Raw genomic sequence first — 19,502 nt, 5'->3', positions numbered from 1 at the left:
ATGAAGGGAGGATTCTTTCTCCTGTGTCACCAGTCCAATTTTGTGTGGGTTCCTACTGATTCTTCCAAACTGTGGCAAGTGACCATTTGCTCACTAGCCATGGGCATTACCCGGCAGGAGTTGTAAGTGGGTAAGTCAGTCATGGAAAGAAATGTATTTGAAATTTTCCCATGTTTTGCCTACATCCAAGACTTTTTGAGTGCAACTTGAAGTCCTAAAAGTAAAAAAAAACATGCAAAAGTCTTAAAAGTAAGAAACACGCAAAAGTCTTAAAAGTAAGAAACACGAAATTAGCATGCTGTTCACATATGACAAGGCTTCTAGCAGTTTGTCATAACATTTCTGACTTACAGAGACTCACTTAACTTCTCGCTCTCCTCCCTGGAATCTAATCATAGCTATTTGTATTGCTTTGATAGCCCTGTTTTGTGTACTGACTTGCTACATCATATTTTCAAGTAAAGACCAGCTGAAGAGTACCTGCCAGAAAAACTGTGCACTTGTTCCTAGATCTTTGGCAGCAAACCAGTAAAGAAATGCAGGCCAGTTAACACTGGCCAAAAATTTGAAGGGGAAAGGCTAGATATCTGAGAGCTGCAGTAGCTGCCTGAGCACTTGTAATAATGACTTGGCTGTACAGATGAAGCCAGCAGGACACAGGACAAAACCTTGGGGGTCTGAAGGCCAGAAGCAGAGGCTGGCGGAGCCAGCAGGAAGAACAGGGAAACATTTTCATAAAATGCACAGAGAAAGAAACTGGGCATTAAGCTGAGCTTTAAATGGCAAAGGCATCTTACATGCAGACCTCTCCTTGGAAAGGAGACAAGGAGAGTGCGTCCTGGCATGATACTCTAGGACTAACAGAGCTATCATAAAAGGGCAAGGATTCATCTTCCAGAAGCATCTTATGTCAGTCATCTGAGCACAAAGGCCAAGCGGGTAGGGACGCAGAGCCACAGGATCAAGGACTTCTTGTTCTCTCTGAGCTCAGTGCCCCCCTGCATTTGGCACTGGGGCTGTGACCTAGCAGCAGACTGCATGTAAGAGTCTCCCACAGCCTGGCTGCCCCCCTCAACTGCTTAACTCTCCCATGCACCCCTCCACCTCTCTCCTTTTCCCCCATTTCCCTTGTGCCAGATGCCACAGCTGACATTCTCAGGGAACAGAAGTCCACTGCATGCCTGCAAGCTACAGGGAGGAGACTGCCGTGTCCCAGGCAGATGGGTAGGAGAACTGGATCTTGAGAGGTTTGTCTCCTGCCAGGGGAGGAAGCAGAAGCTCTTGCCTGCTTTGCTGCTTTCGGCACCATGAAGCTTCAGTTTGGGTTATCCACAGACACACATAGAGGTGGAGTCAGTATACAGGCATCCATTGGGAGGATTAAGCAACAAGCAGAGAACTTGAATTCCATATGACACTGTAATTAAATGGAAACAAGAGAACAATTGGTGCAGTGAAACCTGAGGTTTAATGTTGCTCTTGACCTGGTGAAAACCACAAGGTGCACAGGATGTTATATTTTCTGTAATTTTTCAAACCATTTTCCCTTTTCCTTTCCACTGTTTTGTTTGCAATGCTCTTCAAGTGGGTGTGCTTTGACCTATTTGTTCCTCTGTATATGCCTAATGAAGTACAAGAATGCCTAGTGCCTATTAGATAATGTATTTCTTTATGGCTTTGTAGATGCTCATGCATAAACACATGCATTAAAGCCTTCACTTTGGTTGGCAAATAGCACTTCCTAATGTGCTCACCACCCCAGATTGCATTTTACTGGGGTAAAAATAAATGGAGGCTGTCTCAGCCTACCTGGGTTACCTCCATGACATTTCCTGCCATCATGTTTTGTTTGCTGGTGTCCTGTCTCCCAGATTGAGTAGAGGAGCACTGCACAGCCCGGGGCAGGGGAAAGCCCTCTGCAACTCCCAGCAAAGGCAGGCCCTGGGGACTGAGAAAGCAGTCACAGCCATGACTTTGGTTCTTTGGTTGTCTCAGCAGTTCTTTGGTTGATCAGGTCTTGAAAAAGTGACCTCAAACCAGGTGGGAGTTGTACATTATGAGCTCATGACAAACACTGTGGGCTCTGATGAGATATGCTATAACCATTAACCAGATTTTTTAAAGCTCGTGGGACAGGCTTCAGCAAGTTGTCTCCTGGCAAAGTGTCTGTGGAAGAAAAATCATGCAACCACAGATTGATGACTCAATCTATGTAAGGACTGGTGCTTACCTCGACTGGAGCTGTAAGTACAGTGAAGAGCACCTGGGGCAGGCCCGAGCACCTAGGCAAGGGAACTGAGAACCTGTACAGAACAGAGTAGTGCTGAGACAGGTTTTGGAGCTCAGTAGGAGAGATGTGGGCATGCGTGGGACTCAGGGCAGTTCTCATGGCCTGACATAAAGATTAGGATCAGACTGTGATGGTAGGCAGTAAAGCCAGAAGATGGGTGGAGAAGGGATCCCAGAATATTCTAAATTGGAAGGGACCCACAAGGATATTGTGACAATCTGTATTTCTGTAAATGTGTGATCTCCCAAAGTAATTATCAAGGGTGACAGTTCTGTTGCATTTTAGTTCTAAGACCAGATGTGTATGATAGATATGGTGCATTGCCTACAGGCAGCTTGATTAGTCATCTTATTGGATTGACAGGGAAATCACTTTTGTGATGCTGCAACTTTCCATTCTCTTTATTCCTTCTTCTCTTTAATTTTTATTTTCCCACGTTCAACAGTTTTCCCTTCCATTTCCTGTAATTTTCCTCTTAATTTTCTCTGATTTGCAAGCTGGGATAGAGGCAACAACATTTTCTTAGTTTAGTAATGGCTCAGGAAGTACGTGGTTTCTCCTGGAACTAAAATATGACTACATTTTATTCAGATTTATTTTAGTTGTTGCTTTATATTTAAAGGTTTATGGGGTTTTATCTTTGGTTTGGGGAGAGATTTGTGTCTCAGGAGTGTTGATTTTCAACTGAAAGAGCAAATCTGTTGACTTTTTGGTCATATGCATTGCATTTGTTTTCAGGCATATTCATTTGACTTCCTGGTAGTCAGCCATTTCAAAACAATTTTGAAAAAATCTTATTGTTGTCAAATAATTTGTTTGCAATAGACTATATCCCAGTGATTCTTTGTATTTTCCTTGTACTTTGTGCCCAAAAATTCATGGGGTTGCAGGTTAGTTACTAAATTCTTGCTTGTACAGATTATTTGGAAAACATCTAGGAACTAAACTTTTCCTGCACTATATTAATTATTCAAATTGCCATTTGAATCCTTGAATTTAGCTCAATATATTTAGATGACAACAAACACCAGCTTTCATTCTGTTGCTCTGTGGGACAGCTACAATTGCCAGAAGAAACCGAAGTGAAATTACATTACTTGACAAATATAGCACAGTTTATTCCAGATAAAGGTGTATTCAGCTACCTTAGAGACAATTATTTGTATTTCTTACACACACTGCCTTTAATGGAAGGGAATAAAACTGTGAGTGAACTGTATCTGCTATGGACTTTGGGCTGCAATTGTGAACACCCAGCTCTTCCGAGAGTAAGATGCTTCGTGCAAGATTGAGTAAATTGCAGTCAGCTGTAAAATCAAATGACTTCTAAGCTGCCACATGGCACCACCACAGGAATGAACACTGCATGTATCTAGCTTGCTTCAGAGGTGCACCAGTAATTTGTACTGCTTCTGAGCCGTGGCTCAGTCCTGCCCACAGCATCTTTATGTTCTTCTTCCTGTGCCCTTCAGCCTGCCCAGAGATCCCTGCAGGACTGGTACTATACCCCACCTTAGCCAGTGTGAAATAAGCTCATGCTCATGAACCCATGCACAAAAGTTGCAGCTGCAGCACACACATCCTGTCTGGAACAGAGGCAGGAATACCATGCATTTCCTCAAAGTTTCCTACACTCTTCTGTGGTGAATAGTCCCAACATCTTGTTCTGCAAAAATCTGGTACATCCTGAAAGTCCATCCTGTATCATAAACAAAGACAAGGCCTTGCAAAATAAAGCAAGGCCAGAACAAAACAATACTGGATGACATAATTTAAGAATGTCCTGAAACATATGAGCAGGGGGAATGATATGAAGTCACAAAATCAGTCTTCTAACATGTCCTAATTCTGAGTCCTTTGTTGTACAACCTTAATGATTTTTTAAATTCGGTTGTGTGACTATGACGTCTAGGTGAATTGAAGGGCAAGGACTGAAGAGCTGATAGCTAATGGGAAAAGATATAGCACAGTTAAATAAAGTAACTTTAGAAGGCATACAATTTAGCTATATACTTGGAAGAAGCTTGGTTTTGTAAAGGGCAGGATGTGAAGGGTGAAGACCTGAGGAGCCTCTTGGGAGAGGGGGAAAAGTACTAAGGTATTTTCAGCTCAAGGGAAGAGAAATTACAGAGGTCTGAACTTTGGTTCCCCGCCCAGAATACACTGAAAATTATCTCGGCAAGCTAAAGACTGGAACAGTCCCTGAAGAATAGACAAAATTTCCCAGCTTTCAATCTGTTATTTTTATTATGTGTACACACAGGCTGTAGAAAACTGCTGAGAACAGAATCCACCTCTGGTCATTCCCAGTGACAGCTATCAAAAGCAGAAGCTGCATTTCCAGTTAAGGAAGCATCTTGTTCTGAGACAATGCTAAAAACATACTCTGAGCTCACTGAAGCATCATTTAGAAAATTTTCAGATTGGAAGCAGTCAGGATCATAAAGATAGAAACAGGAGAGGGCAATTAAATTATTAACAACCCTTCAGATTTCTTCCAGCATGTACACTCCTCTGGGCAAAACACAGCATTGATGCAGCACAGGATTCCAAACAAATTCATTTTTTCATCCTTTTTATCAGAGGCAGAATTGTTTAATAACTTCCTTTCGAAATAGTAAGGTCCAGCCCCAAACGCTTGGGCGCTGAAGTACGGAGAGATTTTCCAGGAGCCCAATGACTCCCGCCTCTGTTGGGTGGGGCTTCATTTGCTCCTGGCAGCAGCTCCTCAGGGGGTAGTTCTTCCCCTGCCGGCTTCCCCTAGGGTTTCATGGCAGGAGGCAAAACTTGGGGAGGGAGAATCTTGCCCCTGCACGATCCCAACCCCCTTCGACATACACACGATGACGATTAGTTTCTTACCAGATGGTAATTCCAGGAGGCTGGGGGTGGTTCGCTGCCCCCCGCTTTGCGAGTCTCCCACCCCCTCTCGGACTGTCGGGGCGGGGGAGGGGCTCCTGTCGCCGGCCCGAGGAGGGGGAGGAGAAGGAGGAAGAGTAGCGTCTGCGGCTCCGTAGGAAGTCGGTCCTTACGACAGACACTACCTAACGGGAAGACGTAGCACTGCTTCATCTGTCTTCACGTATCTCCTTCCCCTGGTGGGCTTTGGTATAAATGGAAGAGGAATTTCAGCAGGCTCGAGCTAATCAACGTTTCTGTGTAAATACACAACGTGCTTCCTCCTACGTTTTCTCTTGCAGATGGGGCTCAGCTGAACAAGCCCTCCTCTTGAATCCCGTCGTAAGCACCACCATGCGGGAACCGGGCTAGACCTACTAGAGGCTGCAGCAAGAGCGTGGGCGGCCTTAAGCAGAAGCGATGAGTTCTGTCCTCCTCTCTGGGATGATTTAAAGATAAAATAAGCTGCTCTGTTAACAACCGGTAAGTGAGCACCCCTGGTTTATCTCGTATAGCTCTGTAAAGCCTTGCACAGGCTGAGTGGATCTCGTGGACGGTACCTGAACCCATAGGATTGGGTGCCCTGGGAGTGCTTGTTCCCGAGTTTGCCGGTGTCTCTGGCGCTGGACACGTGACGGTTGTAGGGACACGCTCCACGGCGGACACGATGGATCTCGAGGGTCTTTTCCAGCCTTAACTGTCCCATGATCTTCTTGCGTCATTCCAGACGGGAAAGCTTCCAGCTTTAACGTCGTGTAAAGTTTTTATGCATGCTTCCAATTTTAAAATTTCCTTCAGGTGAATGCTGATGGCAGCAGCTGCCAAAAACATTGTTACTCAGTGTAAATTACCGCGTATTCAAAGGCAGAGCTAGCTCTTTCAATACATCAGCGTGTTTCTCGGTGAAAGCACTCAAGGAATTAAACTGAATTTCTAGAGGGATGGAGCCTGCCTCTACAAGCCTCCTTTGAAGAGAACACAATTTTAATCGGTTTTGAGAGCTGGTGAGATGAGACGTCCCAGACCTTTCCCAGAGATTCCTGGGAACTTCACGGGAAAAAAAATCTTAACACGGCGGTGTAGCCCGGAGCCGCTTCCCGGGGGGGTCAGCCCAGTAGAAACTGAAGTGCCGCCACCCCCCGCTTTCCCGGCGGCTCTTGGATGCGCCTGATGCCGCAGGCGGGCGGCCGGCGCCGGGGAGCGGGGCACAGGCCGGGCTGCGGCGCTGCCCGGGTCCGCATGCGGGGCCGGGTGTCGCCACCTCGAGCAGCGGGGAGCGCGGGAGCGTCCGGCGGGCAGCTGTGCGCCTTCGTACACAGGTAGGCGGCTCCGGGTGGGGACCCCTGACGGAAGGAAGGGGCCGCCCGACTTTCCCCGGCTGCTCCTGGTGGGCTCGGGGCGGGGGAGCCGCCCGCCTTCCCCCAGTCTCCCGGAGTAGCTCCGCTGGCAGGCCGGGGCGGCGGGCGGAGCCGCCTCGGGGTCCCCCGCCGGCGGTGAGTCGCGGCGGGCGCGCCGGCGGGAGGCGAGTGCGGGAAGGGGGAGATGGATAGGGCGATAAGGGGCGGCGGGGCCCGGTGCTGCGAGGGGGGCAGAGCAGGGCTGGGGAACGGTGAGCTCATGCAGGCAGAATAGCCCCACGCAGGGGGAGCCTCCCGGCGGAGCTGACGGCGACCCGTAAGTAAAACTGGACGGAAGATTTGGTGGTTTCTCTTGAATTGCTTGGGTCGGGTAATCCCCGACCGTTTTGCCATGGCTGCCGGTCAGGCAGGTTCGGATAAAAGATTGCTTCTAGCGAGGGTACCGAAAGGGAGCTGCTCCGTGGAAATCCCGAAGGCCTCGGGGAAGGAACAATGGCTCTGTGGGTAGAGTCTGCCTTAAGCTATGCAAATCCATTATTTGCATTTGAGGAAAGAAACAAACCCTGGAAGTTTAACGTCCCCTGCCTTTTTTATTTTTGTTTTTTTTTTTTTTAAACTACTTGTATTATTATTTGACAGCGGCGGTGGTGTTTCAGTTTGAGTTAGAGCAAGTGGTGAGATCAGCCCTTTTTAAAAATTTCCTGGGAGATGAGCGGCTGGTCTGAGATTTGTGCCTGTTGTGTTGTTACCGACTTGAAACTTTCTATCTAGTTTTCTTTATTTTTTTTCTCTTTCTTCATCCGTGTTTTACTGAGCTATTCTCACATAGTGTGATTGCAGAACTATTAAGATTGATCTTAGTGATGGGATAAGATTACTTACTTTAATCTGGTAATTTAGCTGAACTGTGCGGAAATGTTATAGATAAAAAAATATGAAAATGTTACAGAGAAAAAGTATATATAAAATATTTTTCTGGAGGGTGCCGTGGTACTACATGGTCATTCCTAAGCTGAAGGAACTAAATCCAGAGAGGTGTTGAAGGAAATGTGCTTTGAGTAGGGTTTCCTGCCCATCAACACGCAGTATGCTTGTCTGACTAGGTCTCAGAAGTGATATTTCAAAAGTAAAATAACTCTCCTTTCACATGTAGGGCTTCACCAACTGTAGCTCTGGTTTCTATTTCACTTAAATAAATTTGCTTACCTTTTTTCCCCAATCTGATGCAGTACCTGCTCCTTTACCTCATCTGTCTCTGCTGAACTGATACAGTTCATTAAGTTACATTTTAGGCTTATGGCTGTTATTAAGGCAACAGAATTAAAGGTGTCTTAGTCTCAGGTCTCCTTGAAGGTCATATTGGCTTTAGCAGATTTCTCATGCTTGTGGGATATATGAATCATCCCCCGAGGCTCATGAGTCGCCCAGTGTCCTTATCCCTCCCTGTTCAAAGGTAGGAGGAAAAATTTTTCTCTGGAAGCAGTTGCTAGTCGGGGATGTGCCCATGGGAGCAGTTGCAGAGTGTTCAGTTGAGACATTAGAACCTGAAAGCTGATAGGAAGATCACCAGTACCTGAGTCCTAAGTTATGAACAGGTTGGGAGATACTTGAGTTACAGGGGTTTTGACTAGAGCAAGGTGTTGGACAAGACATTATGTTGATATGTACTATGTGTGCTGTTAATGGTTTTAGCAGTTAGGCAGGGGAGTTGCCTGACTGAAGAGGGAAATACAGTAGGTGAAGTGGTGACAGATCTCCTTTGCAGTGGGAAGTTCGTGAGATGCTTCTCCCTCAACTTCTCCTCAAGACTGTGATAGCTTACAAGCAGAGGCAGGTTTAGAAGATTTTAGATGATTGCTTTCTTCCTTAGATGTTCATTTTTGGATAGAAGCTGTTGATAGCCTATTTGTACCATTAGCAGCACTTCTGTCTCAGGCTTGTTCTCTGTTGGTTTCTGAGCATGCTGTGATTGTTGTCTCTTGGTAAAAGTTTGGTTTGTCTCCCCAAAGCAGGTTTGGAAAATTTAACATAAACCAGCTTTGGCTGATTTGTGGTTTTCTTCTTGGTGTTGTTTCATGTGCTTCTGTGTGTTGATTCAAATACACTGGGCCTGGAAGAGGATGCAGTCAGATGGATCATTTGAACACAAAACATATGAGACCACCATGATTCTCAATGAGGTTGTCTACACCACTGACTTAAAAGGGCTCTTGAGGAAAGGCTCTTGGTTTTGTGTGTTTTTTTTTTTTTTTTTTTGTTTGTTTGTTTGTTTGTTTCTCCACAGTATAGCTTGCTAGCTGTAGACAGGATCTAGGTTTGCCTTTGTACATTAACATTTAAGGTTATTTTACTTAAGAGCATAAAAGGTTGGTTTTGCTTCATGTATGATGTGAGGTCCTCTGCCTTGGTTCCCTATCTAAATGCATTTTAGGAATTAGCTCAAGACTTCTTGAAATACCTTTTTTTACAGAGAACTTTCCCTACAGATGTTTGCACTGTTTCAACTAAATCAATTGAAGTGTGCCCTGTGTTTTGAGGAGGAGTTTAGTTTTTCAAGCTTATGACATGTAATTTGTCTTTCATTTGAATAATTTATTCATCAATTTCTTTAGCTTTATAGATAAGCTATAGTATAGTAATACTAATTAACTAATTTATGGGATAACTGAATTTACAGAATTTTTCCTTTTTCAGAGTGTTTATTTTCTACTGTCAGTTTTCTCAAAATACCAGAAGCTGTGTAGAGAGTAAACGACCCCCTAAACTTCCCCTTTAATCCAGTTTCTTCTGCTTTTGCAGTGTTACGTATGGTTGCTTGTATACTTAGTCTTCAAGGGAAATGCAAATAAAGCTACTTGAACGTATTATTTGTTGTGTGAATTTTCTGAAGCTTAAATTTTTCTTTTACCGTCCTTCCAGAAGAGCCTACAACTTCATCTTTTCTTGATTTGATGTATATTGAGGTCTAGAGGAAAACAGGATGTGCATGCTGCTGTTTTCTTTATAAGTCTCTTTTCAGCAGCTCTCACTTTGCAGTTTAGTGTATTAATCCCTGATACCAATACCAGTATTGGTATTTGTGCAGAGAGGTTGAAAAGTGATGGGCAATATTAGCTAGCATGGTCTGTGAAGCAAAAGCAGGGAAATGCGTGGGTTGCATGCAGTGTTACTACCTTTTGAAAAACGGGTTGAAAAAATTCAGGTGCAGAATGTGGTAAAACACCCTGCAGCAGTAGTTCTTGCTGTCTTCTGTACTTGTCATTCTGAAATACCATGTCCTTTTAAAGTTTATTTTGCTCAGCTGGATTGGCTCTTCAGTGTTCCAAGCTTGGTTGTTCTTCGGCCTTGAAGGCAAAAATGATGCCTTGGTATCCTGTGAGGAAGACCCTTTGAAGCACTGTCACAGAGTAAGAGAATTGTGAGTGTCCCTGGATAATAACCTAAACTTGTGTGGAACTGTTCAGTTACCTCTGCTCCCAGCCCTAACAGCAGTAGTAAAACTGGAGTATGGTGTGCCAGGTTTTTTTTTTACATTCTAGTGTAAAAGGAGAGCCAGGCAGAGTAAGGTAAAAAAATGGAATACCTTCCACTTGGGATGGCTGGAAAGCCTACAGAGCCAGTTGATCTCCCATTCTGTTAGGAAGGCTAGAATGGAATAATCTAGGAACTGGTTTTAAGAGCAGGCACGAGTGAAATGATGGTCTCTGTTAATCACTGAAACTCTTAATATCTCTTAATTTATAGTGTAAGTTTCCATTTCCTGAGCTGCAGTATTGCTTTCTTTTGGGCCACTAGCCAGCAGGAAACTTTATTTGTGAGGTGTGTGGCTAGCAGTCTTAGATTTGCACAGACTCTTCAACTCACTTTTAAAATAATAGTTTTATCTCTTGTTGTGAGTGCAGGTTAGAAACACTAAAATAGGGATCTACTGCAGAGCTTAGAAAAGTTCTTTGTTGGACTGGATCTACAGACTGACATGTGCATTGCAGAGGTCTCCAGACACTGCTTGCTTTCCCTGCTTTGTGGAATCCTGAGGCCAGCAGTGAAATGAGAATGGTGTGAGGGGCATAAGCTTTACCCTGGGCCTTAGCAGAGGTGGGCAGAGGAAATGTGATGGCCATTTAATAGTCAATATGGAATGTATGTGTGTGTTTATAAAATACAAATTGCATCACATGTGGGATGAGGGGGAAGTCCCTTTTTCAGAGTAATAAAGAAATTGAAGTTGTGTTTTTGCCATAATATTTTCTTTTTTTTTTTTTTTTTTTTCCTCATGTAGTTGTAAGTTAATGTAACTCCCTCCTGGGCAGGTAATTTTTGAAGGTGGCTTGTGCTGACAGTTTTTTGCCTGCAGGATGACATGTGGGGGGAATTGACCTGTTTCAGAGCAGTGGCATCCAAGCAACAATGCAAGGGAAGATCCTGTGGGTTTTTCTCACTGCAGTGAAGAGACAGGAGTATGTTTGCTGGCAAGGAGCTGTTGGTGAATTAAACGTTGTTCATCATTTGCCAGTTAAGACAGGTATTTCCTGGTTCTAAGTTACAGAACCAGCCAACCTGGTATCATCCACCAGTGCTGCATCTGAGCACCCTGGAAACATTTCTATCTCTGCAGTGCTTGGGGTAGTCTGAAGTTGATGTGTGGGACTGAGACAAGGAGAAGGTGGTGTAGATGTGAGATAGGCTGTAAGGTTTGTTTGAACACATTTGCGCAAGATTAAATGAAGACATAATATTAAATCCACTTGGTGAAGCATGGGAACAAGTTAGGATTTGTCCAGATTGCTGAATGTATACAAGGCTTGCTGGCATGTGGTAGCTAGTCTTGATTGTGCCCCTTGTGTAGACAGGTTACTGCCTTCTCCTTTTGTATCTGGAAAAAGCCTGTGTTTTTCTTGTTGTTGTTTGTTTGTTTGTTTTAATTTTCCCTTGCAGGAAACTGTTAAAACTACGACTAGCTTTGCCATATTTAATAAGTCAGGGTGATACTTGTCTCAGCTTAGAAGCTGGAGTGCTCTATGAGCCCCCTTCACTACCTCCCAGTTTTACAGCCACCCATGGCGGTTTTAATTTTCCATTCTCAGAAAGTTGAGATGTGGAGGTATGGGTGCACAATGGGAATGAAACACAAAACGGCCATGAAATACTGCTTCTAAGTAATCATCTCCTGCTGTCACTGCTGGAGACAGAACTGGGCTGGATGGACACTCTGACATAGCTGAGTGTTTTTTGTGCTTTCATTGCTCGCTTTGTGCTGTGGAGCACAGGCCAGGTATCTGAAAACTGGGTTTTCAGTAGCCAGGTGATTAAAATGCTGGTTAGTGTACATACCATTAGTACAATTTCTCAAGAGTGACTGCCTTTTCTTGCAGTACATGTTAAGGAAATACTGTTAATTCATTTTCATTGAAACAAATTGAATGGAATAGTTATTTTCATTCTTGTGCGCTAACAGCACACTATAATTTGTTTTTAACTTGGGACATTGGTTCTTAGATGGCTTATTTTCCAGCTAAGGTAGATTTTATATGTAAGATTTCTAGCCTAAATAGAAACTGTTGTTCCGAGCTTTGCAGAAAGAAATGTGAAGTGAAATAGAATATCTCATTCTTCAATTTTCACAGAGAACTTTACTTATAATAAATACTGGTTAGTGTTGAAGTGACTTTTTTGAAACTGGGTGATGGAAATTGGCTAACACTACCTGTTAAGTGGTTGAAAAGGGTATCTAAGCTGTTGAACTTGATACAGCTCTTTTGGGAAATTTGGACACTTACATGTTTGTGCAAGCCATTTCAAAATTAGAGCACTTTTTTCTTCCTCAGTGGCTAGATGCTCTTGTGATACCTGTACCACACAGCTGTGTGACAAGATAAAATGAAACCATATTTTTGATGTCTTTATGTTGTATGTACTTTCTGATATTTAATGAGAAATGAATTTATAGAGTTTTTTTGTTCTACTCAGCCTAGTGTTTATTTTTGCAAAACTTGAGGAGGTCTCAAATACACTAAGTTCCTCATCTCTCACATTTGACTGAAATCAACCAAAGGAGTTCAAAAGTTCTTCAGGGAAGGAAAGAGAAGGGCATGCATGCACACAAACAGGGTATGGTTGCATAAATCTCGTTTCATGCTGAGAACACATGCAGTAGAACAGAACAAAAAGCCTTTTACTGTATGGCATTTTGTGCTCTAATGGAGTTCTGCGTTGTCTGTGGCATGGATAGCAATCTGATAGGACATGGTGGTGCTGGAGGCTGAACCGCATTTGGTGCGGTCAGGGTAGCAAGAAAAGATGTCAGTAGGCAGCACAGCAGGTGCAGTGTATATTGCTCTAGAGGACTTCAAGTTTGATGCTGAAGGAAATATTAGACTTTGTGTTTTATCACTGGTACAGCATGGGCCAGTTTGGTTATGGGAGAGCAGATCTGTGCCACAAATTGCCCTGCTGTGATCTCACAGGGGCGTGAGCCCTCTCTTATCAGACTCTTACTCTCTTGTCATCAGAGGAGACACTCTCATGCAGCCCTGAGCATATCCAGTGCTCAGAAAAGATCAGGTAGAGAAGGATAGTTAATCTGTTTAAAGATACTCTGGTGCTGAAGAAACTCCTCTTCATTTTACTGTAGCATTTAAGGTCTGGTGAAACAGAATTGAGCAGAAAAATCAAATTCTCTGTTTCACCTACAACAAACCAGACCTGGATTGTAAAGGAGCAAAACAAACTGGCAGAGGGAGCTGTGATATGCAGAAGGTACTGTGCGAAGCCACTGCTGTAGCAGAGACCACGCTGTGTGTCTTCAGCCTGCTCTCACTTTCCTGCCTGACTGACTGCCCTTGCACCTCCTTGCTCTCATCTGGGCTTCTAGGAATTTTAGCAGCCCCCAGCAGGAGGGCTGTGAGACTGGCAGGGAGGGTGCATGGGTGGGGTGACAGGCACCTTTAACTCCCCTAAGTTTTAGGCGTGACTGTCCTTTTGAATTAATAAAAAAAAAGTGAAAAAGGAAGCAGTATGTCAGTGTTGGGGAGGAAAGGGGTTGTGTTTAACTTTCACTGAGGATTGAGGTCTGAAAGTCTTGTAAATGGGTGTCTCTGTGTAGCTCTGAGAAAAGCATATAAGCTTTCCTAGCATGCTCTTGTGACTAATGTAGGCAGCTTTCCTCTCAGGCAGATGGCAGTTGAAGATTACTATCAGATATAATTAGCTTTCCTTGCATAGGTAAAAAAACTGAAGTGCATAATTCGGGGCTATGAACTGCACTGTAAGATGGATACCCACTAAAAGTTTGCGCTGCAGTACAGATTGCTGTACATCACTTTATTGCTCTGAATACACAGAAGTACCTAAATGAACCTGTGAAAACTTTTCTGCAAGGAGCTGAATTCTGTTACAGCAACTAACAGTTGTCCTGTGAAAAATTCCAGTTCTGAGTTCTGGGTTTACACTGTGTACCCCGCTCATTTGTTCTTTGTTGTGAATTTGATTTCAGCTTTGTTTAATGAAACACGATGAATGATACTCTAAATGCTAAACTTAGATACACCTTCATCTGTGTTCCACTTGGGAAGCTCACTGCCTTACAAACAATTTTTTTTTTTTTTTTTTTTAATGCATGTAGACTCACTGGTAACCTTTTCCATTCAGAGAAGATGCCAGAACTTTACACAGTGTTAAATGTTGTACAGGCCTACATTTTTCTACAATGCTGTGTATCTTGTAGCTCTCAGTTGTCAGGATATGCGCTGTTTGAATATTATATGTGGTAGTTTTTCTGTCACATTTAAAAAACAAAACAAAGTACTAAAAGCATTTAGGGGATCAGATACAGGCTCTGATGCAAACTGTATGGCTTTTTTTGTGAGTTCTAAAATATTTTATGTCCACAGAGCATTCTCTTGATTACAAAGTAGCTCATTAGAGCTTTTCTTATGGGTGGTTTTGTTCTTATTGTAAATACTGTATTTGAGCTTCAGTACTAAGAAACCAAAGCTGTGTATAAAGAAGGCTTGTGAAAAGTCTTAATGTTTACAATATTCAAGTTTTTCCAGTGTGGCACTGTCAGTTTTGGGTTAGTTTTCTGATGGTAGTTAGCACTGAAGTTTTGTGTTCTGATTTTCATCCAAAGGCAAAGTCAGTTCATTCATTGAGAGCCCTGGGAATTGTGAGGGTTTAACATTATCAGAGAAGCTGCTCAAACTGCTGGTGTACTGCAGATTTCTCCTGAGCTGGCAGGATCCCTGCTTGTGAGAAGCTTCCAGGATTTTGTAGTAGTGTGGTGTAAGTTCTACCACTTGTCTCTATTTTCCTCCCTTCTTGAATTAATTTAGCTTTACACTTTGCACTTACTTGTTTTGCTGCATTCCTGAGAATCCCAGAGCTCTCTTCTGCACAGATGCCTTGCAGCAGATTGACTTGCAGAATTTGCTACTGGGGCAAATTGCATCACAAACAGCTGGGGATTTAGGGGATTTTTTGGTCGTTAGTTTGGGGCTTTTTTTGGGTCGTTGGTTTGGGGAATTTTTTGGGGTGGTGGTGGTATTGGGGATTTTTAAATTTTTCTTTGGTAGTTGAGGCAAGACCGGGAGCAACACAACAAAAATGAAGAAATGTATTGTGTTTGGGGCTCTGACTACAGACATGTTTGGCATGTTATTTAAATGAAAATTTAACTGTTCAGTTTTGTATGCTGGCCAGGTGCATGTTCTCATCTATTTTTTTGGCTTATTAATCCATACAAATCTGCTTAATGTAACCTGTTCCTTTTTAAAGTGTGGGGACATATGGACAATAAAAATTACAGTAAAAAGCTGTGCCATCTAATGATGGCAGTCCTAGTGCATTTGTAATTTATTACGGTTGGGGTTTGCCAATGTTACTGTGAAAACTAGTCATACAAAAAGTACCTGGTTCTATTTAGGGACAGATTCTGATGCCAGTATGGATCAGAATTGATACTGTTACAGTGAAGTAAGAAAATAGTCTGATCTACTTGGGATTTATTGGCAGTGTAGATGGGGGGCATTTAATTCTTCAGGTGCTGGCAGTGAAGCTAGTAAATTAGCCCTCTATTATCCATTGAGGAAAAAAAGGCAACAAAACCCCCACCATGGTTTTTCCATGCCTTTGAGAACCCTAATTTTGCTTGTGAGTGGGCTTTGGTGTTGTGGTTCTTTGTGTGTTTCGTTTCCTTGGATTTTTTTTGAGGGGGATTTATTTTAACCTGGTGTTGAGATTTATTCTTTGCTTCCCCCTAACTGACTGGTAGATTTAGTTTTATAATTCCAGCCATTTTAGTGAGAGCTGAGGTTAAATCTGTAGCTCCAAATCAGCCAGGATGTTTTAGATATGCTAGGCATTGTTAGAAGACAAAGTGTGGCTTGTTTTAAGGTGAACTTAATGCTGTAGTGAATGTGCACATAAAATAAATAGAGATCAAATTTTCTGGTTGGGCCTTTCTTTGCTTAGATTGATCACAGTTCCTGGAGGAAAAAATGATGTGCTGGATAGGGTTTGTAACTGAACTGTTTTGAAACCTGACTAATTTACCTTTTCCCAGCCATTTATCTTACTTTTTTCCATTTTTTTCTCTCTGGGAAACCTAAGAAGGATTGCTGGTTTGACCTCAATCCTCTAACTCTGCAAGCACTTGTGGACAAAGCAGTGGTGTGAATGAGTAACTGATTTAGTACTGGGTTACATATCTTTCTATTAATAATTTTCTGTTTTTTCAATTTTCAATTTTTTGTTTTTTTCATTATGTAGTATTTCTGTGGTCTTGGCCTTTTTGAAAGGAGGTGAAGAAGCAAAACAACTCAGTCATGATGCTCTGTTCCTTGGAGGAAGAGCAACTCAAGTTGACTGAAACCTTTGAGTTGTGTAAGTCCAAGTATGAGAAAAGAATGACCTGAACTCTGACCCCCAGAACATGTTTCATGGTTGTTTATATTTCAGTCCCTTCTGGCAAAAGAGCTGAAAGAAAAGGGGAAACAGACTGGGAAGGAGCAGTGTTGTCACCACAGCTTGCAGAAGACCTGCCTGGATTTATAGTAATCTGTTTCTTTGTTCTTTATTATACAGGCACCTATGATGTGTAAAATATAATTAGCAACCTAGCTTAGGTTGGCTAAAGCTTTAAAGGTTAATCTGGGAGAACGTAAGAGGGCTAGGAAAAAATCTGTCAGCTAAGGTTGTATTACTGACTTTGTATGTGTGGGTTTCATAATTTTTCTTTAAGATATAGTTAGAGCTGGATTTTTTTTTATGTTTGGTTAAAGCATTGGGAGTTAAGGAAGCAGAGTTATTTGTGCTCAGCTCATACTTGCATTTGACTTTGTGTGCACAGGTTTGCTTCTGACCAAACCCCAAATAATTGTTTGTGTACTGTATGGCATCTCTGTGGCTGCTGGCTGTGACAGAAATTGCTCTGTATTCTGAGTCCACAGGAGGAAGAAGGAGGGAAAAGAAGTGAAGTGTGCTGACGGGAGGGCTGTAGAGGGTCAGGACAGGGAAAGCATATGGAAACGTCTCTTCCCAATTTACCTGTGCCTTTGCATGGATTGTCTGCTTCTTGTCCTCCCTCATCTCAAGGCACAAAGACAGGCAAGAAGATGAGGCTGTGGACTTGATCTTACTCTTGATTGTAATTATAGGCAAGGTTTCTGGAAATCTGTGATACTGACAAAGTACCACTTAGATGAGAATCCAGTAGTTAGTATTCTCTTTCTCCTCAAAGCCACAAGCTGGATTTGGATCTATCCAGGGCTGACTTTTAAGCTTGAGTTAGCAGTATTTAACTGTGTGTCCATTACTGGACTAAATCCTAAGCCGTCTTGGAATATTAAAGAATATTTTCTATCTTGAAGGGGAAAAATAATTAAAAATACAATTTACCAGAGGAAAAATACCAGTTCAGTTATCTTTTTTTTGTGCTTGCAGTTTCAGTTGTGTGTGTGCACCATGCTGTCACCTTGAGCTGGTGCCAGGGATCCACACTGCGCTGTGATAATCAGCCAGAATACTAGCTCAGATCTCAAGGGTGGCATAGCAACCCTGTGATAGCCCCAAGCTGGAGGTGACATATTCTGCCTTTCAGCAGGGCTAAAGAACTCAGCCTGGATACTGTTCCTATTCAAGGGCCATTTCTGTGGAAGCCAATGCCTGTGCTCCCTTGTAGTTTGCTTACCAGGATTTTCTGGCAGGATGCACTGGCTGATGCTTTGTGCTTCTGTTTCTCATCTGTGGAGCTGGTATTTCATGTCAGTTAGAAGTGATGTGAAATTTTGCATCAGTAGGCTCAAAAGTGGTATCTCTGTGAAACAGTGCACATAATTGATTGTGGTCCCTCCGAGAACAGGATCACAGTGTTTTCTTTTGCGGCCAAATCGGGACCTCTTTTAGTGAGCTTTAAAAAGCTTGTAACTTGACCTAGGCTTGTACACATGCCTTTTTGCTCTCTAAGAAGCAGTCTGATGAGTGCATGCAGCCTCTGATTTCTTTCTGATTCTGCCTCCACTGTGGGATATGTGTAAGAGCTCCTGTGTCCTCAGGCAGAATGAGGGAGGAAGAGGGGAAAGAGCAGTTAACCACTGAACAGATGACACCTTATCTCATGCAGTAAGAACAAGGGAGTCTGAGCATGGTGATGAGACTGTAAGTCAGGACATGCAGGCCTTTTGCAGCTTTTGCCAAACCCTCTATTGATGATGTTGTCTTTGAAGGCTACAAACTTGTGTTTTTCTGATCTTGTTTGATCTGCTGAGCTGAGAATCTGTGGAGCTGGAGATAAGGATTGGAGAGCTATAGGTGCTGTCATCTGTTCTGCCCAAAACACAGAGATGAACTGTGCTTGTTCCTGCAGCCTTTGGGAAGGCAGCTAACTTTACTCTTCCACCAGATGTGCTGTCTAGGTAAATTAGTATTAGAGGGGGTGAAAGTACAATAGATTTAACTGGACTTGAAATCTTTATCAGTATCCTTTAGCCAAAGGATATGCTTCTGTGGGAAGAGTTTCTGAAATTATAAATATGTCCGCACAGCCACACCAGAGGGAAAGTGATGCATAGATCTTGTAGACTCTAGACAAAAGCAAACTGGAATAGCAGTCATCGTTGCGCTGAAAAATACTAAGTTGCTTTTTCATTTTGCTTGGCCCAGCTGGCAGTTATGCTCTGAAGAACACAATACCAGTGTCTGTTATTGAAAAACAGAATAAAAGAATCCTGAATTGTCCACAAAGTAATAAATGTATTGCTGTCTCTTGGGGTACAGAACGTTTCACCATCAGCAGGATGATGAAGGGGAGGAAGATAAGCACTTAGGCCCTAAAATCAATCTATTGCAGCCTGTCCTGAAATGCTGCACAAGGTCAAAGATGTACACAGCTCTAGTTTGTGTCTCCACAGTAAATTAATGTCAACAGAGGCTGCGGTTCTGGCTGTGGGAACTGAAAAAAAACGAAGATTCGCTAAATCTTCTAAACATCTCTATTGCTGTGATGTCATATCTATTGGACATTGCTTGCTGTTGGGTACTTGGAGAAAAGGTTATCTTGCTATTTGGTGTCAGGCTTGATGCAGTATTTGGGCAGAGAGGAAATGATAGGGGAAACATTGGAAACTTTCCTTAACAGAGAGAAGTTGTGTTTGGAGACAGACTGTCTTTTTTTTGTTGGTGTTTTTTTTCCTCAGATACCTGCATACTGTGGAAGTAAAATGGGTAGCTTGGTGTTTTCTTGGAGAGGAAGAAGGCGTCAGTTGTCATAGACAGCAAATTGTTCCTCTGTTGCTTATCCCCATGTTGTTGGAAGAGATTAGGACAGAAAGTGTTTCATCTTCCAGAGCAGGGAGTAACTTTGGCTGCAGTTACTTGTATGTGTTGTGTGATGTGGTGTGATGCTAGCAGCCCTTAGTGACATTTTGACACAGTAAAACCTTAGGGTTTTTTAGTGTCATGGT

At 42.9% G+C, this 19,502-nt stretch overlaps 1 protein-coding gene across 7 annotated transcripts in view; it reads left to right on the top strand.

The window, feature by feature from the left end:
• The first annotated feature begins 5,120 nt into the window (after nucleotides 1-5,120).
• The window catches only part of ST3GAL6 (ST3 beta-galactoside alpha-2,3-sialyltransferase 6), a 43,292-nt gene continuing 28,910 nt past the window's right edge, over nucleotides 5,121-19,502 (top strand). For 2 of the 7 annotated variants that reach the window (XM_059467167.1, XM_059467166.1), the window contains exon 1: nucleotides 5,377-5,671. The gene's annotated coding sequence lies outside the window, so the exon portion shown is untranslated. Of the gene's footprint in view, nucleotides 5,159-5,330; nucleotides 5,672-6,796; nucleotides 6,863-19,502 lie in introns of those variants that run through there. The other 5 variants (XM_059467161.1, XM_059467160.1, XM_059467163.1 and 2 more) reach the window with 5 other exon arrangements.

Source organism: Ammospiza nelsoni, chromosome 2, assembly GCF_027579445.1.
Source record: "Ammospiza nelsoni isolate bAmmNel1 chromosome 2, bAmmNel1.pri, whole genome shotgun sequence".
Classification (NCBI taxonomy): Eukaryota; Metazoa; Chordata; class Aves; order Passeriformes; family Passerellidae; genus Ammospiza; species Ammospiza nelsoni.
This window is presented reverse-complemented; position numbering and strand designations above follow the sequence as displayed.